This window comes from Sciurus vulgaris (genome assembly GCF_902686455.1).
Source record: "Sciurus vulgaris genome assembly, chromosome: 3".
Taxonomy (NCBI): Eukaryota; Metazoa; Chordata; class Mammalia; order Rodentia; family Sciuridae; genus Sciurus; species Sciurus vulgaris.
In genome coordinates, this window is record NC_136463.1 from 71,220,026 (window position 1) to 71,240,037 (window position 20,012).

General features: G+C 37.5%; 1 protein-coding gene and 1 long non-coding RNA gene across 4 annotated transcripts in view; both read left to right on the plus strand.

Moving 5' to 3' along the window:
- The window catches only part of LOC306655815 (rho guanine nucleotide exchange factor 4), a 126,417-nt gene that overhangs the window by 55,971 nt on the left and 50,434 nt on the right, over window positions 1-20,012 (plus strand). The gene's annotated exons all lie outside the window — the stretch shown is intronic.
- Window positions 6,548-11,235, plus strand: LOC306655874. Its single transcript, XR_013762341.1, has 2 exons — window positions 6,548-7,078; window positions 9,538-11,235. It is a non-coding gene; the product is annotated as an uncharacterized lncRNA (long non-coding RNA).

Here is a 20,012-nt window from a genome sequence, read left to right on the forward strand (position 1 = left end):
AGGTTTATTTAGCTCACAATTTTGGTGACTCAAGGCCCAAGATCAGTGGCACCATTCGTTTGGCCCCTGGAAAGGCAGCAGATGGCAGCACAACATGGTAGGAATGCTCATTTGTGGAAGAGCTTACATTGCCAAGCAGGAAGTCAGAGAAAGACCAGGATCTCACACTCTCTGCCAAGGGCACATCCCCAGTACCTAAGGGCCCTCCACCAGTCCGCTCCTCCCATTTGTTCTACCACCTCCCAGTAGTGCCACCCCGAAGACCAACCCTTCAACCACAGTGGACCCTCTGGGGACACATTTAAATACATTCAGACCTTAGTGGTGATATTGAGTAAAGAAAGGAATCCATGGATCAAATAAATTTAGAGAATGCAAGTTAAACCTCTCAGAGCCTATGATATTCTTATATGCATTACAGAGCTACCAAATTTCATCTGGCCAGAGAAATCTGTGTGTTTGTATGTGTATACAATGTGCATGTGCGTGTTGGATGTGTGTGTTGTACATGTATGTCTTTTCTCTGCCTTTCTCTGCATCAGCCTCCTTCATCTGCTTTGGAAAGCAGTGACTGCACCAGATCACCTGAAGCAGTTCACAGTGTCCAAAGTCGAATGTGATAGTCTTTCCACATAGGGAGGCCAAGTCTCTCTCATTCTCAATTCCAGACCCTGGGGGAGGATCTTGGCTGCCTTACATGTATAATCACCTGGAACCTGCACAGTGTGATACCCTTTGTAAGCCAGACAGATGGTGCTCCTAGAAGCATGTACTCTCTTTTAGTGAGTCTAGTTTCATTTTCAAATGCTTCTAATCTCATTTTAAAATGCTATTTATACATGTGAAGCAGAGAAGATACAGATTGCTAGAAAGCATAGCCCAGATAGGGTGCTGAGGCATGGAAGGGGAAGAGGCTCCTGTGCTGGCATTTGACTGGGATTTGAACTACACGCCCATGGAAGTGCAGCTGTTCTATCCACAGGAGACAGCAAGGGGCCTTAGGACAGAGTTCAGGACCCTCCACCAGCAACCATGTGGAGCCCAGCAAAAAGCTCAGAGAGCTGACCAGCAGGATGTGCTATATTACATCCATACCTCCACTTCATGTCATTCACACCTTTGCGTCATTTCACATTGCAACCATCTCCGCCCAAATAGTAGCATTTCAAAGGGGCTAGATGTGAGATACAGGGGAAATTTGGGGAAAATAAGTGGCTTAATCATAGTTTGCAAGTCCCTGCATTCCAAGGACCTCCCTTTTTGCTGCCTTTAGCATTCAGCAGGCTTTGAAGCATTTTCTTCTCTTCACTCCCCACATCATCAGAAGTGCCCTGGCTCATAGGGCTCAGGAGGCCTACACTGGCAGGAAAGATGGAATTGTGGGGAAGCACACTCTCAGGACTGAAGGTAGCAGGGGATTGAGCATCATTGACATGTTTTCAGTCTTCTCCTAATCCAGCAAGGTGACTCTCTTGTACTTCCTACTTGATTTTTTTCTGTATCCACCATGGCACACCAGTGACTAAGAACACAGCTGTTGTGTGACCCCAAGAGTGGCCCATTATAGGCACTGAACTCATTTTATGCTGTCGCCCATGTACCTACCCAAGGAGCAGAGAGCCTGGGGGTCATGCTGCACGACCCAGTCCCACACACATCTGAGCAAGTCTCAAGAAGAGAGCTTTGCAAGATCAGAGGGCTGCCTAACATTCCCAGGTTATGAAAGGATCTCCTCAAGAGAGAGAGGCAATGATGAATTCTGTCCACTGTTCAGTGATCTCCTCTTTCCAGTATTGCTTCTCTGAGGGGTCCTAGGCTGGGAGCCTGCAGCCCCCAACAGTGGGCACTATGAGCTATCAAGGCTACCTTGGCTGTGGGCTTTTAATGCACAAGCAGTTTGTGAATGTATAGGAAGATATGGATTAATGTTTAAAGCTTCAAATCTGATTTTTAATTTTTCTTAAAAAAAAATTGTGTATTAGTCACTGTGACCAAAATACCTGATGAGAACAACTTAGAGGAGAAAAAGTTTATTTGGACTTAGTTTCAGAGGTTCAGTCCATGGTCAGCCAACTCCATTGATCTGGGCCTGAAGTGAGGCAGAACATTATGACCAAAAGGTGTGGCAGAGGAAAACTACTCAGCTCATAGCATATGGGAAGCAGAAAGAGAAGGAGGAGCCAGGGGGACAAGGGGGCCAAGGGCATGCTCCCATCTACCCACCTTCTCCAGCTATGTCCCACCTTCCCACAGTTACCACCCAATACAGTGGTCCTTTAAAATTAATAATGCATCAAGTGGATTTATCCACCGATTACTGTATAGTTTTCATAATCTAATAATTTCACCTACACTAACACAGGAACTTTTGGGGGACACCTCATATCCAAAACCATAACAATGCAGGAGACAATGGAGCATTATCGAAAATATTTGGACTTGAGAGCCACACAGACACTGGGTTTGGATCCCAGCCATGCCTCTTACTGTGACAAACTGACAAGTGACCTAATTTTTTGCACTCAGATACCTCATCTGTGAAGTTGAAATTACGATATGGTTATGAGGATTTTTCATGAGGATTAGAAGAAGCCATGTGTGTAAGGCACCTAATTTACTACCTGGCACATAGTTGATAATAAATTTTTGGAATAAATGAATGAATCTCTGATATCAGAGAAACAAGCCAGATTAAGTTTGCTGTGAAAGAGTAGCTCTAACTGTGCCCAGTGAGCACCCATAGAACCTAGCCATCTGCCTACACAGCTGCCAGTCTCCCACAGTAGAGACCGATAGCCCTTCTCCCAACATCTCTGAAGAGGCTCTTACAGGAAGAGCCCAAAGGGGAAGCTCCTGTTGACCTTGGAAGACCAGAACTCACAGAACTCACAGTTCCAGAGCTGCATTTTACTAGGAGGGTCCCTTCCTGCAAGCATCTCAGGCCCTGTCTGAGTATCTGGAAGTTAGGATCACCTCTGAAGTGATCCTATGTAGACACAAAGAATGAGATTGGATCTGATGTTTAGGAGATGCAAAGAATTCGTTTTTATGAGATTTTAGTATTACAAAAGTAATGTGTGTTATTTATAGAAACTTTAGGGAAAAAGAAAATCACTTGAAATCTCACCATCCAGAAATAATTGCTATTGACATTTTGGTGTAGATTTGGACAATCTTTGTTGTTTGTATACACTTTTATTAAGAAAATGGAGCTCATACCATATGTTTTGTTTCATGACCTATCTCCATCACAGTAATACATTGTGGGAGTCTCTGGATGTCACTAAATATTCCTCAATAATATTATTTTCATGATTACCTGAAAGTTCATTTGGTGGAAATGTCATTAAAATTTTATTTGATATTGTATTGCTGAGCACCTAGGTTGTTGTTTACCTTTCTTGGTGTTGTAAACAATGTTGTGATGAGTATCCTTTCTCCAGACTTCTTTGTATTCTTCCATGATTATTTTCTTAACTTCTAGAAATGAGTTTGCTGAGTCAAGGTACATATAAAATTTGAAGATTTCTAATAAGTTTGAATGAATTTTTTGCTTGTTTTTTTTTTTGTGTGTGTGTTGAGGTTGAAATCAAGGCTTGATGCATACCAAATATATGACTCTACCACTGAGCTACAGCTCCAACCCCTGAATGAGATTTTGATAATAGTTATGTTTACCATGTGGAGTAGGATTCTCCTGTATTATGTTTTCAATTATCTATTAGAGCTTGTTATGTTTATGTTAGGAAAATATACTGTATAATAAATAATATATTTTATAAGACATTTAATAGAAGCACATTATATTCTAGCACTGAACAGCATGACTATAGTAAAAAAATTGCAGAGGAATAAATAAGTATTAAAGAATAGGAAAAAATTACCTATCATTCCTCTTCCCAATTAGATCCATTCTTATGATTTTAGCATACATTTGGCATTCATTGTGTGCCAGAGAGTGGTTCCTGGACCCCTAAAGATACCAAATCCTCTGATGCCCAAGTCCCTTATATAAAATGGTTTAATATTTGCACAGAACCTACACATACTCCCATGTATTTTTAAATCACATCTAGTTTACAAATAACACCCATTATAACATAAATGCCATGTAAATCCTCATTATACTGCGTCATTTAGGGAATAATGACAAGAAAACAAGTTTGTGCATGTTCAGGAGAAATGCAATTTTTTCTCAAATATTTTGAGAAATATCAAATATTTTTGATCCGCAATTGATTAAATCTGTCGGTGCAGAGCCCACAGATGTGGTAGGCCAACTGTATTGTCCTCCACGTTGTTTTTTTTTTGTTTTGTTTTGTTTTGTTTCTCTGTGCATATAGACATAGCTGAAATCTTCCTATCACTTTCATTGGGTACTTCCACTGGTGTGATTCGTATGCAGTGCAGTGAGCTAGGCTTGTCTGTCAGCTTTTTGACGACAGGGCTTCCCTCCTTGTGTTCCAGTGTCATAGAGCACTGGCATGAGCACCAGCTGTTTGCTCTTTATAGACCTTCTCTGAAAGGATTTGAGAGTCAGGAAAAGTAAAGGAGAAAGCAGTCTTATGGTTACCTGGGTGAAGAGCGATCACTCTGTAGCCAAGTCTAACCTAGAGGAAGCCCTGCATTTCCAGAGCCTAACACACTGCAGCTCTTCTGAGGGCAGGGGGAAAGCAGTTTCCCATCGGCATAGTTCTTTGCCTTGCAAACCCCACCTAGATGGTAATTCTTTCCCCCTGCACACTCACACACCTCTCTCTGGGGCTTCCTGACCTCTACTGCAGGTTGGGATCCAAAGTTCTTTGGGTTTGCAGAGCTTTGGAAGTTTGGCAGATTCCATAGAAAACTGTATACATAAAATGAGCTGGTATCCTACAAACACAGTGGGAGAATAGAAAATTATTTTGAAAAATGTATTCTGAATAGCCAAGAATTAAATGGTGAACCATTTTGCTTTATTATTTTTGTATTTTCATTCTAAACCCTTTGAATCCATTTCTCCCCCTGCCATACTGCCTCACTTTTAAATTAGATCTAAAGACATTGATTTATTTTTTTTGTTCTTTGCCAATTAAATATCAGCAGATTCTGAAAAAAGTTTTGCAATGTAATTAACATGGCTTCATTTCAAAGTTGGTCCACCTGAGGTCAAGTCTTGGCTCCGGCCCTGGTAACAGCCCTGGGGTGTAGCCTCCAGTAGTTGTCTAATCTGGAGCCTTAATTTTCTCATCTGTGAAGCAGGACTAATGATAACTCTCATTAACTGAGCTATGAATGTAAAGTTTCTAATATTTGGCACATAGTGGATGTTTAATCAGTGTTTAATCTTTTCTCTGACTTTCCCTAAGGACCATCACTGATTATGACCTTAGACTGAGGTCACCATTTCATGTCATTAACTGTAATCAGAAGCTGTGGGTGGAAAAGGTGTAGGAAATTAGCCCACTTTACTTAATGATCTGGGGATTATAACTGAAGTTTTAAAAAAGAAATTTAATAACAGTTTTATTTTCTATATTTTTTCTAATAAAAATGGACTATATCAAAAATTTAGTCTTCTTTATAATTAAACCAATTCCATTTCTTTTTTAAATCTCTGTGGTGAAGGAGAAAAATATGTCTTGGAAACTGTTTAAACGTGTGTAAAACATTTGTGGGTGGAGATGTTTTGGGTATTGGTAAAAAGGTGAAAAAGAATTTAAAAATTCATCAATCTGACATTTAACAGGGCAAGATTCCATGAGTTATCTGTTAAAATCAAGATTTAATTTCTTCTCATTAGCTTCATGATGAGCTTACAGTCCCAGGAGCTGTGGTTCAGCTGCATTGTGTGCATTTGTAAAGACAAAATTACAACTTCCAGTTCTACAAGATGGTGAACTAACTTTAAAAAACTCTCCTGCTAGATTTAGTACAATTACCTTAACTGTATAACTCAATTCATAGGAATGGAAGAAAAGTTCCAAGTGCCAGTACTAGAAGGTTCTGAAGATAGAGTTGATCACAATCATCTCTTGGTCCAAAGGAAATTATTTCCAGGACCCCAGAGGGTACCAAAATCTGCAGATGCTCAAGTCCTTTTTATCAAATGGTATAATATTTGCATAGAACCCATGCACATCCTCCAATGTATCTGGAATCATCTCTAAATTACTTATAATGATACATATAATGTAAATGCAAAGTAAATACACTGTACTGTGTCATTTAGGGAACAATGATAAGGAAAAAATCTGCCCTTCCTCAATACAGAAGCAATTTTTTCCCTAAATCCCTTTAATCCATAGTTGGTTAAATATGCAGGTGCAGAATTCGAGATGGGGGAAAAGATGCATATTTAACTTGGGAAACAGCAGCTAAAGTTATTGTCATCCAGTTGGGGACAGAAGATCAGGTCTTGGGCCTGTGCAAGGCTTGGAGATGGCACTGAAGCTCTTATTCAAAGGACAGAGACTCTCTTAAGAGTTGTGCTGTTAGTGGAAACATGGATTTATGATTCCTCTTAACTCTGTTTGTGTTCTGGATAAGGGGAATAAAACCTCTCATGAGAATTTGAAATCTTCAGCCTGTACCTTACTTGGATTTAGTGTTCAGATTTACATCAACTACAAAATAACCTAAAAGCTGATCCCTATTTAGTGATAATTTAAAACATTTGAGACACATTCATATATTTAGTAATGTTGAAAAAGAGAGACTAGAATGAGACAATATTTGAGGAATAGCTATACATTTTCCAAAATTGATGGAATTCAGCAGTTAAAATGCACCACTCAAGATAGTAAAACTGCAAAAACACCAAAAATGTAGAAGATACTAAAAGCAACAAGACACATAGACAAATATACGTGTAGAGAGACTGCTCATCATGGAATAATTAGACTGAAGAGCTACTTATTGGTAGTATCAGTGGAAGTCAGAAGATAATGGGATAATAACTTTAAAGTATTACCAATTCTGTATCCAAAAAGAAAAACTATCACTCAAGAGTAAAACAAAAATAAAGATATTGAGGCCCTTTTTGTTTTGTAATACGAACTTAAGGCATATATATACTTTCATCTTAGAGGTTTTTAAAGTTATCGTTCAGCATCGACACAAAAATTCTCATAAAATTTTAGCAAATCGCATACAAAACTATATTAAAAAGATAGTGCACCACGATCAAGTGGGTTTTATCCCAGGGATGCAAGGTTGGTTCAACATCCAGAAATCAATAAATGTCATTCACCATATCAACAGACTAAAAGTTAAGAATCACATGATTATTTCAATAGATGCAGAAAAAGCATTCGATAAAATACAGCATCCCTTCATGCTCAAAGTACTAGAAAGAATTGGGGTAGTGGGAACATTCCTTAACATTGTAAAGGCCATCTACGCTAAGCCCATGGCCAATATCATTCTAAATGGTGAAAAACTGAAAGCATTCCCCCTAAAAAATGGAACAAGGCAGGGATGCCCTCCTTCACCACTTCTATTCAATATGGTTCTTGAGACTCTAGCCAGAGCAATTAGACAAACCAAAGAAATTAAAGGGATATGAATTGGAAAAGAGGAACTCAAACTATCCCTGTTCGCTGATGACATGATTATATATTTAGAGGAACCTGGAAATTCCACCAGAAAACTCTTAGAACTCATAAGTGAATTCAGTAAAGTAGCAGGTTACAAGATCAATGCTCATAAACCCAATTCATTTTTATACATAAGTGATGAATCTTCAGAAAGAGAAATTAGGAAAACTACCCCATTCACATTAGCATCGAAGAAAATAAAATACTTGGGAATCAGTCTCACAAAAGGGCTGAAAGACCTCTACAATGAGAACTACAGAACACTAAAGAAAGAAATTAAAGAACACCTTAGAAGATGGAAAGATCTCCCATGTTCTTGGATAGGCAGAATTAATATTGTCAAAATGGCCATACTACCAAAAGTGCTATACAGATTCAATGCAATTCCAATTAAAATTCCAATGGTGTACCTTACAGAAATAGAGCAAGCAATTATGAAATTCATCTGGAAGAAGAAGAAACCCAGAATAGCTAAAGCAATCCTCAGTAGAAAGAGCGAAGCAGGGGGTATCGCAATACCAGATCTTCAACCCTATTACAAAGCAATAGTAACAAAAACGGCATGGTATTGGTACCAAAATAGACAGGTAGATCAATGGTACAGAATAGAGGACATGGACACAAACCCAAATAAATACAATTTTCTCATACCAGCCAAAGGGACCAAAAATATGCAATGGAGAAAAGATAGCCTCTTCAACAAATGGTGCTGGGAAAACTGGAAAACCATATGCAACAGAATGAAATTAAACCCCTATCTATCATGCTGCACAAAGCTCAACTCAAAATGGATCAAGGACCTCGGAATCAGACCAGACACCCTGTATCTTATAGAAGAAAAAGTAGATCCAAACCTTCAACTTTTTGGCTTAGGATCAGACTTCCTTAACAGGACTCCCATAGCCCAAGAAACAAAAGCAAGAATCAACAACTGGGATAGATTCAAACTAAAAAGCTTTCTCTCAGCAAAGGAAACTATCAGTTATGTGAAGAGAGAGCCTACAGAGTGGGAGAATATCTTTGCCATTCATACTTCAGATAGAGCCTAATTTCCAGAATCTATAAAGAACTCAAAAAACTCTACACCAAGAATACAAATAATCCAATCAACAAATGGCCTAAGGAAATGAACAGACACTTCACAGAAGATGATGTGCAAGCAATCAACAGATATATGAAAAAATGTTCAACATCTCTAGTAATAAGAGAAATGCAAATCAAAACTACCCTAAGATTTCATCTCACCCCAATTAGAATGGCGATTATCAAGAACACAAGCAACAATAGGTGTTGGCGAGGATGTGGGGGAAAAGGTACACTCATACATTGCTGGTGGGGTTGCAAATTAGTGCAGCCACTCTGGAAAGCAGTATGGAGATTCCTCAGAAAGCTTGGAATGGAACCACCATTTGACCCAGCTATGCCACTCCTTGGCCTATACCCAAAGGACTTCAAATCAGCATACTACAGAGATACAGCCACATCAATGTTCATAGCTGCTCAATTCACCATAGCCAGATTGTGGAACCAACCTAGATGCCCTTCAGTTGATGAATGGAAAAAGAAATTGTGGCATATATATACAACGGAATATTACTCCGCCATGAGGAATGATAAAATTATGGCATTTGCAGGCAAATGGATAAAATTGGAGAATATCATGCTAAGTGAGATAAGCCAATCTCAAAAAACTAAAGGATGAATGATCTTGCTGATAAGGGGATGAGGACATATAATGGGGGGTAGGAGGGGTTAGCGTTAGGGTTAGGGTTAGGTTTAGGGTTAGGGATAAGGAGGGTGGTAAGAATGGAGGAAGGAAGGACTGTATAGAGGGAAAAGGGGTGGGAAGGGTGGGGGGAAGGGAAAAAATAACAGAATGAATCAAACAACATTGCCCTATGTAAATTTATGATTTTTAATTAAAAAAAAAAAACAGACACTTAACAAAAGAAAAAAAAAGTTAATTGTTCAGTTCAAAATATTTCCTAAGGTGACCATACTACCAAAAGTAATTACAGATGCAATGCAATCCCCATCAAAATACCAATGACATTGTTCATAGAACTAGGAAAAAAAACCTGAAATTAATATGGAAGAATAAAAGGTCCAGAATAGCCAAAGCAATTCTAAGCCAAAACAAAAAACAAAGCAACCCTAGGGAGGGATCATAAGGCCTGACTTCAAGTTATATTACAGAGCTACAGTAACAAAATCTACATGGTACTAGCATAAAAACAGATCTCAACTAATGGTACAGAATAGAATACCCAAAGACAAACCCATATAGATACTGTCATCTGATCCTTGACAAATGTGCCAAAAACATACTTTGAGAAAAGACAGCCTTTTTATCAAATGGTGCTGGGACAACTGATTATTCATATGTAGAAGAATAAAACTAGACCCTTTTCTCTCACCCTGCACAAAAACCAACTCAAAATAGATTAAAGACCTAGGAATTAGACCAGAAGAATACCTAGGGTTAACAACACTCTAGCATAGGCCCCGATAACGACTTTCTCAATAGGACCCTAAAGCTGAGGAAATAATGCCAAGAGTTAATAAATTGGATGACATCAAATTATAAAGCTTCTGCACAGCAAAGAAAAAATTAGGAATGTGAAGAGAGAACCCACAGAGTGTGAGAAAATTTTTTTGCTAGCTTCTCTTCTGACAGAGGATGGATATGTAGAGTATATAAAGAACTCAAAAAACACCACAAAACCAAATAACTCAATTAATAAATGGGCAAATGAAAAAGGTTGCCTCTTACAAATGAAATGGTTCATAACTTAGTGGCAATTGAATTGGCTTATATCAACACAAAATATCCTGATTTTGTTGATGCTTGTGGGCTAATGAACAATAATATAGAGGAGCAAAGGAGAAACAGGCTAGCAAGAGAATTACCTTCAGCTGTATCATCAGACAAGTTAATTCAGGATAGCAGAAGAGAAACTAAAAATGCATCTGGAAGGGGTGGGCTTGGAGATGGTGGTCAAGAACCAACAAGAGGCAAGGAATGCTGAAAACTTCAAAAGTAGAAGAGTTATTAGCTGAAGAAAAATCAAAACCAATCCAATCATGCCAGCCAGTCCACAAAAAGGCCATGCTGGGAATCTGCTGGATGTGCCGGTTCCTGTTGCACGAAAACTATCTGCCGGAGAACACAGAGACTGTGAAGTTATTGAACGACTCATCAAATTATATTTTCTAATTGTCAGAAGACAGTGTGCCAAAGGCAGTAATGCATTTTTTGGTTAATCATGTGAAGGACACTCTTCAGAGTGAGTTAGTAGGACAACTATAAATCATCCTTATTGGCTGATCTTCTGGCTGAATCTGAGGATATGGCACAGTGTAGGAAAGAAGCAGCTGATATGCTAAAGGCATTACAAGGAGCCAGTCAAATTATTGCTGAAATCCGAGAGACTCATCTCTGATGAAAAGAACTATGTAACACTGAGACTGTTGACTCAAAACCTGCTAGTTACTGCCTACTTGAGTAGAATTTTATTTATGAGCTCCTGTGTATTGCAATGGTGTGAATCTGCTCATGTGAAGATTGGCTATAAACTGAAAAGTATACTCTGCATTACAGAACAAATCACACATTTAATCCAAATAATAAATGGCTGTTTCTCTAAAAAAAAATAAATGGGCAAATGAGAAAAACAGCACTTCTCAAAAAAAAAAAAAAAAGAAAGAAATACAAATGGCCAATAAATAAATGCAAAATGTTCAACATCATTGGCAATTAGGAAAATGGAAATCAAAACTACACTGAGATTTCATATCTGTCAGAATGGCAGCCATCAAGAATACAAACAATAATAAATTCTGTAGAGGATGTGAAGAAAAAGGAACACTTTTATACTGTTGGTGGGATTGTAAATTAGTACAACCACTATGGAAATCAGTATGGAGGCCCCTCAGAAGACTAGGCATGAAACCACCATATGACCCAGCTATACTACCCCTTGATATTTACCCTGAGGATTTAAAAGTCATCATCCTACAGTGATACATGCGTACCCATGTTTATAGCAGCATAATTCATAATAGCCAAACTGTGGAACCAGCCTAAGTGTCCATCAGTGGATGAAAGGATAAAGAAAATGTGGTATATATTCAAAACAGCCATAAAGAAAGTGTTATGGGGCACAACTTAAGAACAGACTGATCTCCACTGAGAAGTCCAAATTTGAGAGTCATTATTAAGCCGGCCGGCTGACTGTCTCACACAATGCCCAAAAAAATGGCTATTGGGAGAATAGCCCTGACCACAGAGTTGTAGGGGTTCTTATACCAAAAATTGCATTAATCATAACTGTCTGTTGCTATGATTCAAAATTACACATTAACATCATGAGATCATCGACAGAGGGGGAAGTGGGTCAAAATGACCCTTACCTAGGTACAAACTAAAGAATGGTTGCTAACATCCACACAATCACTGTTCACATGGTACGTTATTTAGAAGCAATAGGAATCAAAAAAGAGCAATTTTTCTTTACATAGGAATTATCATTCTGTATTGTTAAGCATGTCACACTAAGTAACGGATGATGGGTACAGAGACGGGGTGTTCCCATGGGAAAAACTTATTTCCTACATAACATGGAGTCTCAGAGCAAAATGGAGTCTGTTTAGTCATTTCCCTTAGAGTCTGGCCTATAACATTCTCATGCAGCCAGATCTGTCAGCCCATCACAGAAAGATGAAATTTGTAGGAAAATGTATGGAATTGGAGACCATTGTGTTGGGTGAAATAAGCGAGACTGTCGAGGATCGTGTTTTCTCTCATATGTAGAAGCTAAAGAGGAAAAAGGACAAAAAAGGTGGGGAAGGTCTTAAGAAATTCAAAGGGAGATCAGTAGAGGAAAGGGATCAGGGAGTAGAAGTGGGGAAGGATGTAGGAAATGCTGGGGAAGGACATTGGCCAAATTATATTGTTGTCATGTACATGTATGAACATGTAACAACAAATCCTGTCATTATGTACACCTATAATGCACCAACAAAAAAATAAAAACTAAAAAGTATATTTTCTAATTAGTTAACTCAGTGGTAGCACACATGCTTAGAAGGTACAGGGATCTGGGTTAATCCCCAGCATATATACACACATGCATGTGTACACACACACACACACACACACACACACACACACACACAAATTCTAATTTCTATTGAAATTTCTTTTTTGATCCAAGAATTATTGAGAAATTTATTAATTTCCAAATACACATATAAATTTTCTAATTAACTTCTTGTTCTTAATTTGGGGCTTATGTTAGGCCATAGAAAAATTCTTTGAAATTTGTTCAAACATGTTTGATTTTCATAATATTTTCAGCATTTCATATACACTTAAAAAGAGTATGCATTTTCTTCATGTTGAATGGTGGTTATGTTATTTAGGTCAAATTTTCTTGTATTTATTTGCTTGTTTGTTTATTCCATCAGTTGCTGACAAAAATATGCCTAAATCTTCCACTAGGATTTTTAATTTTTCTATTTGCATTATGTAATTAGAGGCTATATTATTAGGGGCATACAAATTTAAATTTGTTTTTTTCTTTCTTATATATTAACCCTTTGTCATTACTTTATGTTCCTCTTCATCTCTGGCATTTGTCTACCTTGATATGAATCAAACTGCTCTTTTTTTTCTTATTTTTTTTTTCTGTGGGGTTCTTTTTTTGTCTTTTCTTTTTGGAACTGGGGATCAAACTCAGGGCTTTGTGAATGTGAGGCAAATGCCTTGCCACTGAGCTACATCCTAGCCCTAAAACTCCTCTTGCTTTCTTTTATTTAGTGTTTGTAAGACATATCTTTTCTAACCTTTTAGCCTTTCTGTAGTTTAGCTGTGTCTCGTAAGTAGCAAGTAAGTGGATTTTTAAACGATGACATTTGTCTTTTAATTGGAATATTTAGTTCATTTATGTTCAGTGTAATTAGAGTGTATTTTGGTTTAAATCTACCATTAATAATCTACCATATTACTAATCAATTTCCCACCTATTCTGAATTGCTTTTTCACTTCTTTTTTGCCTTTTTTGGATTGACTGTTTTATTTTTTCCATTTTTTTATCTTCTGCTAGCTTGAAAATTTTACACTATTATTTTATCCTAGAGGTTATATTGTACAGTGAGCCCTCTCTTATAAAATCCAATGTATATTGGAACTTTTAATATCCTCCCGGAGTGCACTTACCTATTCTTAACTCTTTTTAAAATTTTTTAGTTGTTCTAATTAGTTGTACATGACAGTAGAATGCATTTATACATTTTGATAAACCATACATAAATGGAGTATAATTTCTCATTTTTCTGATTGTACATATTGTAGGATCACATAGGTCATGATCATGCATGCACATGAGGTAATAATGTCTGTTTCACCCTACTGTCTTTCCTAGCCCCATACCCCTTCCCCTCCCTTCACTCCCCTCTAACTAATATAAAGTTACTTTATTCTTCCCTAGACACCTCCCCTTATTGTGCATTAGCATCAGAGAAAACATTCTGCCTTTGGTTTTCTTGCTCCTAACTCTTAATAGGACATTATTTTTTATAAAGTTAGTGTTCATTTGTATTTTTATATATATTTGCCTTCTTACTGATCTTCATTTCTTCCAGAATCTGTACCTTTCTATCTGTGATCTTTGTTTTTTTCTGCCAGAATAAGCATACCCAGAAATTTCTTTAAGGTTTATCTGCTGGTGATGAGTTCATGTAATTTCCCAGTTTTTCTTTATATGAAAAATGCTTTTCTATTATCTAAATTCCTTCATTTGAAGGGTATATAAGCCAACTCTCTGAAGATATCTCATTAGTCAGCTGTTGTCATAAAAATACTTGAGGTAATCAACTTAAAAGGAAAGGTTCATTTTGGCTCACAGTTTCAGAGGTTTCAGCCCATGGTTGTTTGGCCTGTTGTTTGGGGACTGTGGTAAGGTATCACATCATGGTGGGAAGGCATGGGCAGAAGAAGCTTCTCAGCTCGTGGTGGCAGAAAAGCAAATTAAGGAGAGAGTTCCCACTATTCCCTTCAAGGGACACCACCAATGACCTAATTTCCTTCCCCTAGACCCTACCTCCCAAAGGTTCCACCACCTCCCCATTGTGCCACAGGCTGGTGACCCAGCTTTTAAGATCCAAAGTACAACAATTTCACTACATTGTGTTCTAGTTTGCATTGTTTCTGTTGAAAAATCAGTTTTCTAATTTCTGCACCTTTAAAGTCAATCTGTCTTTTCCTCAGATTATTTGCAATATACCTTCTTGTTTGGTTTTCAGCAGTGTTAGGGATGTGACCACATGTGGATTTTGTTTCATTTTCTCAGCTTATGGTTCATAGAGCTTCAGGCTTGATGTCTATCACCTATTTTAGAAATTTCCCAGCCATTTTCTTCAAGTATTGTTTCCAGAAAATTCTACTACCTCTCTCATCTTTGGGGACTATAATTATTTGTAGACCTTCTCAGTGAATTTGTAGTGTCTCAACTTCTCTTCTGTGCTTGCCTTTTTTGTTTGTTGTTTTGTGGTGCTGGGGATTGAACCCAGGGCCTTGTGCTTGCGTAACAAGCACTCTACCAGCTGAGCTATATCCCCAGCAATGCTTGCCATTTTTTTCTCTCCGTTTTACTCTGAATATTTTTTGTCTGACCTGTCTGCTCTATTCAATTGTATCCAGTTTGTATTAAACACATAGAGGTCTTGATTCCAATAACTGTTTGTTTGGTTTTTTTTTTTTTTTTTTTTTTCAGCTGTAATGCTTCTATTTGTTTCTTTTTGTAGTTTTCACTTCTCTACTAAAATAGCTCATCTTGTCTTTTACCTCTTGAACCTAGAAGCAATTAATCTTAAGACCTGTATCTAGTGACTTCATTATCCGGCACTCCTGTGCATCAGTAAGTACTGAAGTTGTTTATTTTGTTCGTGTTACCTCTCCTCCACATATGCCTGGCTATATTTTATTTAGTGATGAACAGAGTATTTTCAGAATACTTTATAGACATTTTTGGCTTAGGATGACATTTTCTTTCTCCAGAGAGAATTTGTATTTGCTTCTGCCAAGTAACTCTGGGAACAGGTAATTAGGGTTACTTCTGTCCAATTTCATATTACTCAAAGCTAAACCAAGGGCCTATCTATTTATAATCTATCCATACTCCCAGCTTGTAGCCCTCTGGAGTCCTGACACAGCGATGCCTTCACCCCTGCCCCTTTGGGGGCTTTTGCATACAGTTGCTTTCCCTGTAGCACCTTGGAGTGGTTGAAAGTATTATTCATGCTGTCAGCCTGTCTCTCTTTTATAAGTAAGGTAGCCATAAACACTTGGTTTACACACCTGTGCTTCTGTTTTCTCCGTGAGGGAATTTTTTTTTAAATTATTGGCTGCCATTACCAGATGCAGAAGTCTGATATCTTTATATTTTTAAGATCTGCCTGTGTTGCTGTGTATATTCCAGTCCTCTGATTCTCAGTGTAGACTGTGATGTGCACCTACCACTGCTTACCTTTAATTCCAGTGATAAATACCGAGAATGCCTCCCACTGTCTACTTCACATTCACTCCAGCAACAACAGGAATGTAGTGCTGTGAATGGCCCCATGTGACCTGTGAGGATACTTGGGGGACATGTATTTAGGAAGAGATTAGATCATGAGGAGTATCTTTATTTATTAAATTAAATACCACCAGATGACTTTCCCAAAATGGTTGAATTGTGTTCCTTTCACCAACATTGTAAGACTTCCTGCGCTCCACACCGTCACCAGCTGGAATAGTCCAGCTTTCCAATTTTCCTCGGGTCTAATGTATATATGTCATAATTTTAATTTGCATTTCTCTAATTCAAATAACTTTAAGTTTCTCTAATTCAAAGTTGGGTTTCTGTCTTTTGCTAATTTGAAAGATTTCCTTTCAGAATTTAAATATTATCCCTCGTTGGGTGTAAATTCTGCAAATGTATTCTCACTGTCTGTCATCTCACCTATAATATCTTTTACTGAGTAAAAATTAGTCATCAATCAATATTGTTGGTTTATGGCTACTACTTAAGAAATCATTCACTGCCTTTATTTCTCTTACATTATGAACTTTTTTCCCATTTGTTTATAAGTTATTAAATTCTGTGGAGTCCAGTCTTATGTGTTTGACAGGGACCCCGGTTCCTGATGGTAACTATTGACACTCTGTCCTTTCCCTCTTGCCTGTGGCACTATCTTTACCAAAGATTAAGTTTCCATATATTATCCTGAGCTTTCTATTATGTTCCATTGGTTCCTTTCTTTGGCTACACTGTTTTTATTTCTATTTTGTATATGCCTGTTTGTTCCACCTTTAAAGGTATTTTTCTTTTTTCAGGTTGATTTATCTATTTTTGGTCCTTTTTTTTTTTTTCTTTATTCATTGTAAAGTAAGTTTGTTGCTCAAAGACCTAAAATTTTTGTTAGACTTTCACTGAATGTGCAGATTAATTGGTGGATGGTTGTTGTCTTTAAGTTATCTGAGAGCTTGGATTATCTGATTATTCACATCATCTTCTGTTTATAAGACTTTCAAAATGTCTGTAGAGTTGTTTGATAATTTTTTGTTAATTTCTAGATATTATAAAGGTTTTGTTGTTGATTGACGTGTTTTGATATTATGCTTTTTATTATATTTTCTATCAAGATGTTAGTACTAGTGTAGAAAAGCTTTGTTTTCCACCTTCTTGCTGAACTATCTTATTCTCAAAGTTTGATACTTCTGTTATGTATTTTTTTAGGTAGATGATTAGATCCTTTCTAAGTTATGACCTTTTTTCTTCTCTAACCAGGATCTCCAGCTCCCTCATAAATAGTCTCAGAGATAGTCTCCTATCTTAAAGCAAACACATCTAAACTTTCTCCATCAGAGTATGCTATAAATTTTGGCAGATAACCTTTACTAAGTTAAGAAAGTTTCTTTCCAGATTGACCAGTTCTAGTCCTAACTTTACAAGTTCAAAGCTAAGTAATGTGCACATATGCCTTATTCTCTGTTTTTATAATGGTCTAGTCTACTTTCATGCTTGTTTTGGAAACTCAAATTTGTTGTAAAATGAGTGCTATATTCAGGAATAGTTTGTCATACAGATTTCATGTTTGCTTATGTGAAATTTCATCTACAAGAAATACTAAACAAATGCAGAAAGTTACTCAGTGTAAACAGAGCAGAACAGGAATGCACAGGCCATACTTCAGACAGCTACCAGCGACCTCAGTTCATTGCATGTGCTGTGAGTCATGTCATCCACATGTGGAGTTAGAACTCCCCTCTGATTTCAGATAGGCTTCCTTCTTCCACTTCACAGTAACTCATAAACTGATATCTTCTGACATCCACTTATACAAGCAAATCATAGTAGGAGCCATATTTATTGCAGTATTTATATATTTCCTAACCATTTAACATGCAAAAAACTGTGCTACCATTTTTTAAATTAATAGACTTTAATATGTGAGCAATTTTAGGTTTACAGAAAAATGGAGTACAAAGTATAAAGTTCCTATATATTTCCTGCTGTGTCCCTCAGTTTCCCCAATTATTAGCCTTCTGCATCAAGGTGGTGCATTGGTTACAATTGATGAATCAATACTGATACCTTGTTACTAATCAAAGTCCATAGTTTATTATTAGTGTTTATTCTTTGTGTTGTACTTTCTATAGGATTTGACCAATATATAATGACATTTGTGTACCAATATGGTATCAGAATGAGTAGTTCCACTGCTCTAAAATTTCTCTGAACTCTACTTGTTCATCCTGAACCTCTGACAACCTCTAAGTTTTCACAGGTCTCCATAGTTTTCCCTTTTCAACAATATCATGTATTTGGAATCATGTAGGACATACTCTTTTCAGACTGACTTCTTTCACTTACCAGTGTGCAGTTGAGTTTCTTCCATGCCTTTTCACTGGGCCAGAACCAAATTTTTTTTTCTTTTTTTTTTTTTTATTGGTACTGGAGATTGAACTCAGGAGCACTCAACCACTGAGCCACATCCCTAGCCCTGTTTTGTATTTAATTTAGAGACATTGTCTCACTGAGTTGCATAACACCTCACTGTTTGCTGAGGCTGGCTTTGAACTCTTAATCCTCCTGTCTCAGCCTCCCGAGCTGCTGGGATTACAGGTGTTCGGAGCGTCACCATGCCCAACCCAATTTATTTTTATTGCTGAATAATTTCCCATTGTCTGGATGTACCATGATTCATTTATCAGTTCACCTTTGAAAGATATCTTGGTTGCTTCCAAGTTTAGACAATTATGAGTAAACCTGATAAACATTTGTATACAGATTTTTCTATGGGCATGTTTTTAACTGATGTGGGTAAGTACCAAGGAGTGTGATTGCTGAATATTATATAAGAGTGTGTAAGAAACTTGTCAAACTGTCTTCTGAAGAGGCTGTGCCATTTTGCATTCCCAAGTGCAATAAATATGAGTCCCTGTTGCTCTACATCACTGACAGCATTGGTGTGTTTTGGAGTTAACCATTCTAATAGGTGTATAATAGCATCTCGTTGTTTTAACTTGCATTTCCCTAATGACAGATGATTTGGGTCATTTCGTGTGCTTATCTGTCATCTGTATATCTTTTTGGTGAGAAGTCTATTTGGATCTTTTGCCCATTTCTTAATTAGTTTGTTTTCTTATTAAAGAACTTTCCAACTTTGTATCTTTCTGGATTCTGCCTTTACCATACATGAGTTTTGTGAATCTTCCCTCCCAGTCTAGCTTTTCTTTTTATTATTTTAATATGTGTTAAGGTTTGGATGTGGCTTGTCCCCCAAGGTCTTATGTGTTGGGGGCTTGTTCCTCACTGTGGTGATGTTGAGGTGGTGGGAACTTCACGATGTGTGACCTAATGGAGGTAGTTAGGTCCCTGGGGATGTGCTTTCCAAAGAGATGAAGGCTCTTCTTGTGGGACTCTTAGTTCCCATGAGAGAAAGTTGCTATGAAAGAGCAAGACTGACCCTTCCTCCACTCTATGGCTCCCTGTTTTGCCATGTGATGGCTCTTACGAGCACTCCAACCATTGTGATACCACCCACCCTGAGGCTTTCAGAGAACAGAGCAGTGGACTGGCCAGTATAGACTGTCAGCCTCCAAAACTATCAGTGAAATAAATCTTATGAAGTTCCCACACTCAGTTCTTTTGTTACAGCAATAAAAAATGGGCTGCTACAATGGGCTACCATTCTTAATAGACTCATTTTTTTTTTTTGTTAAATCTGTTACTAACCAAGTTATTGAGTGTTGCTCTACTAACCCCATTTCCCCAAATTTTGTGGTTATTATGGCATGAGTTCATGTCGCTTGGTAGTTTTTAGAAAACTATTCATTGCACTATATCAGGACCATCCATATTTGGGGACCTCCATAATAAAAGGTTT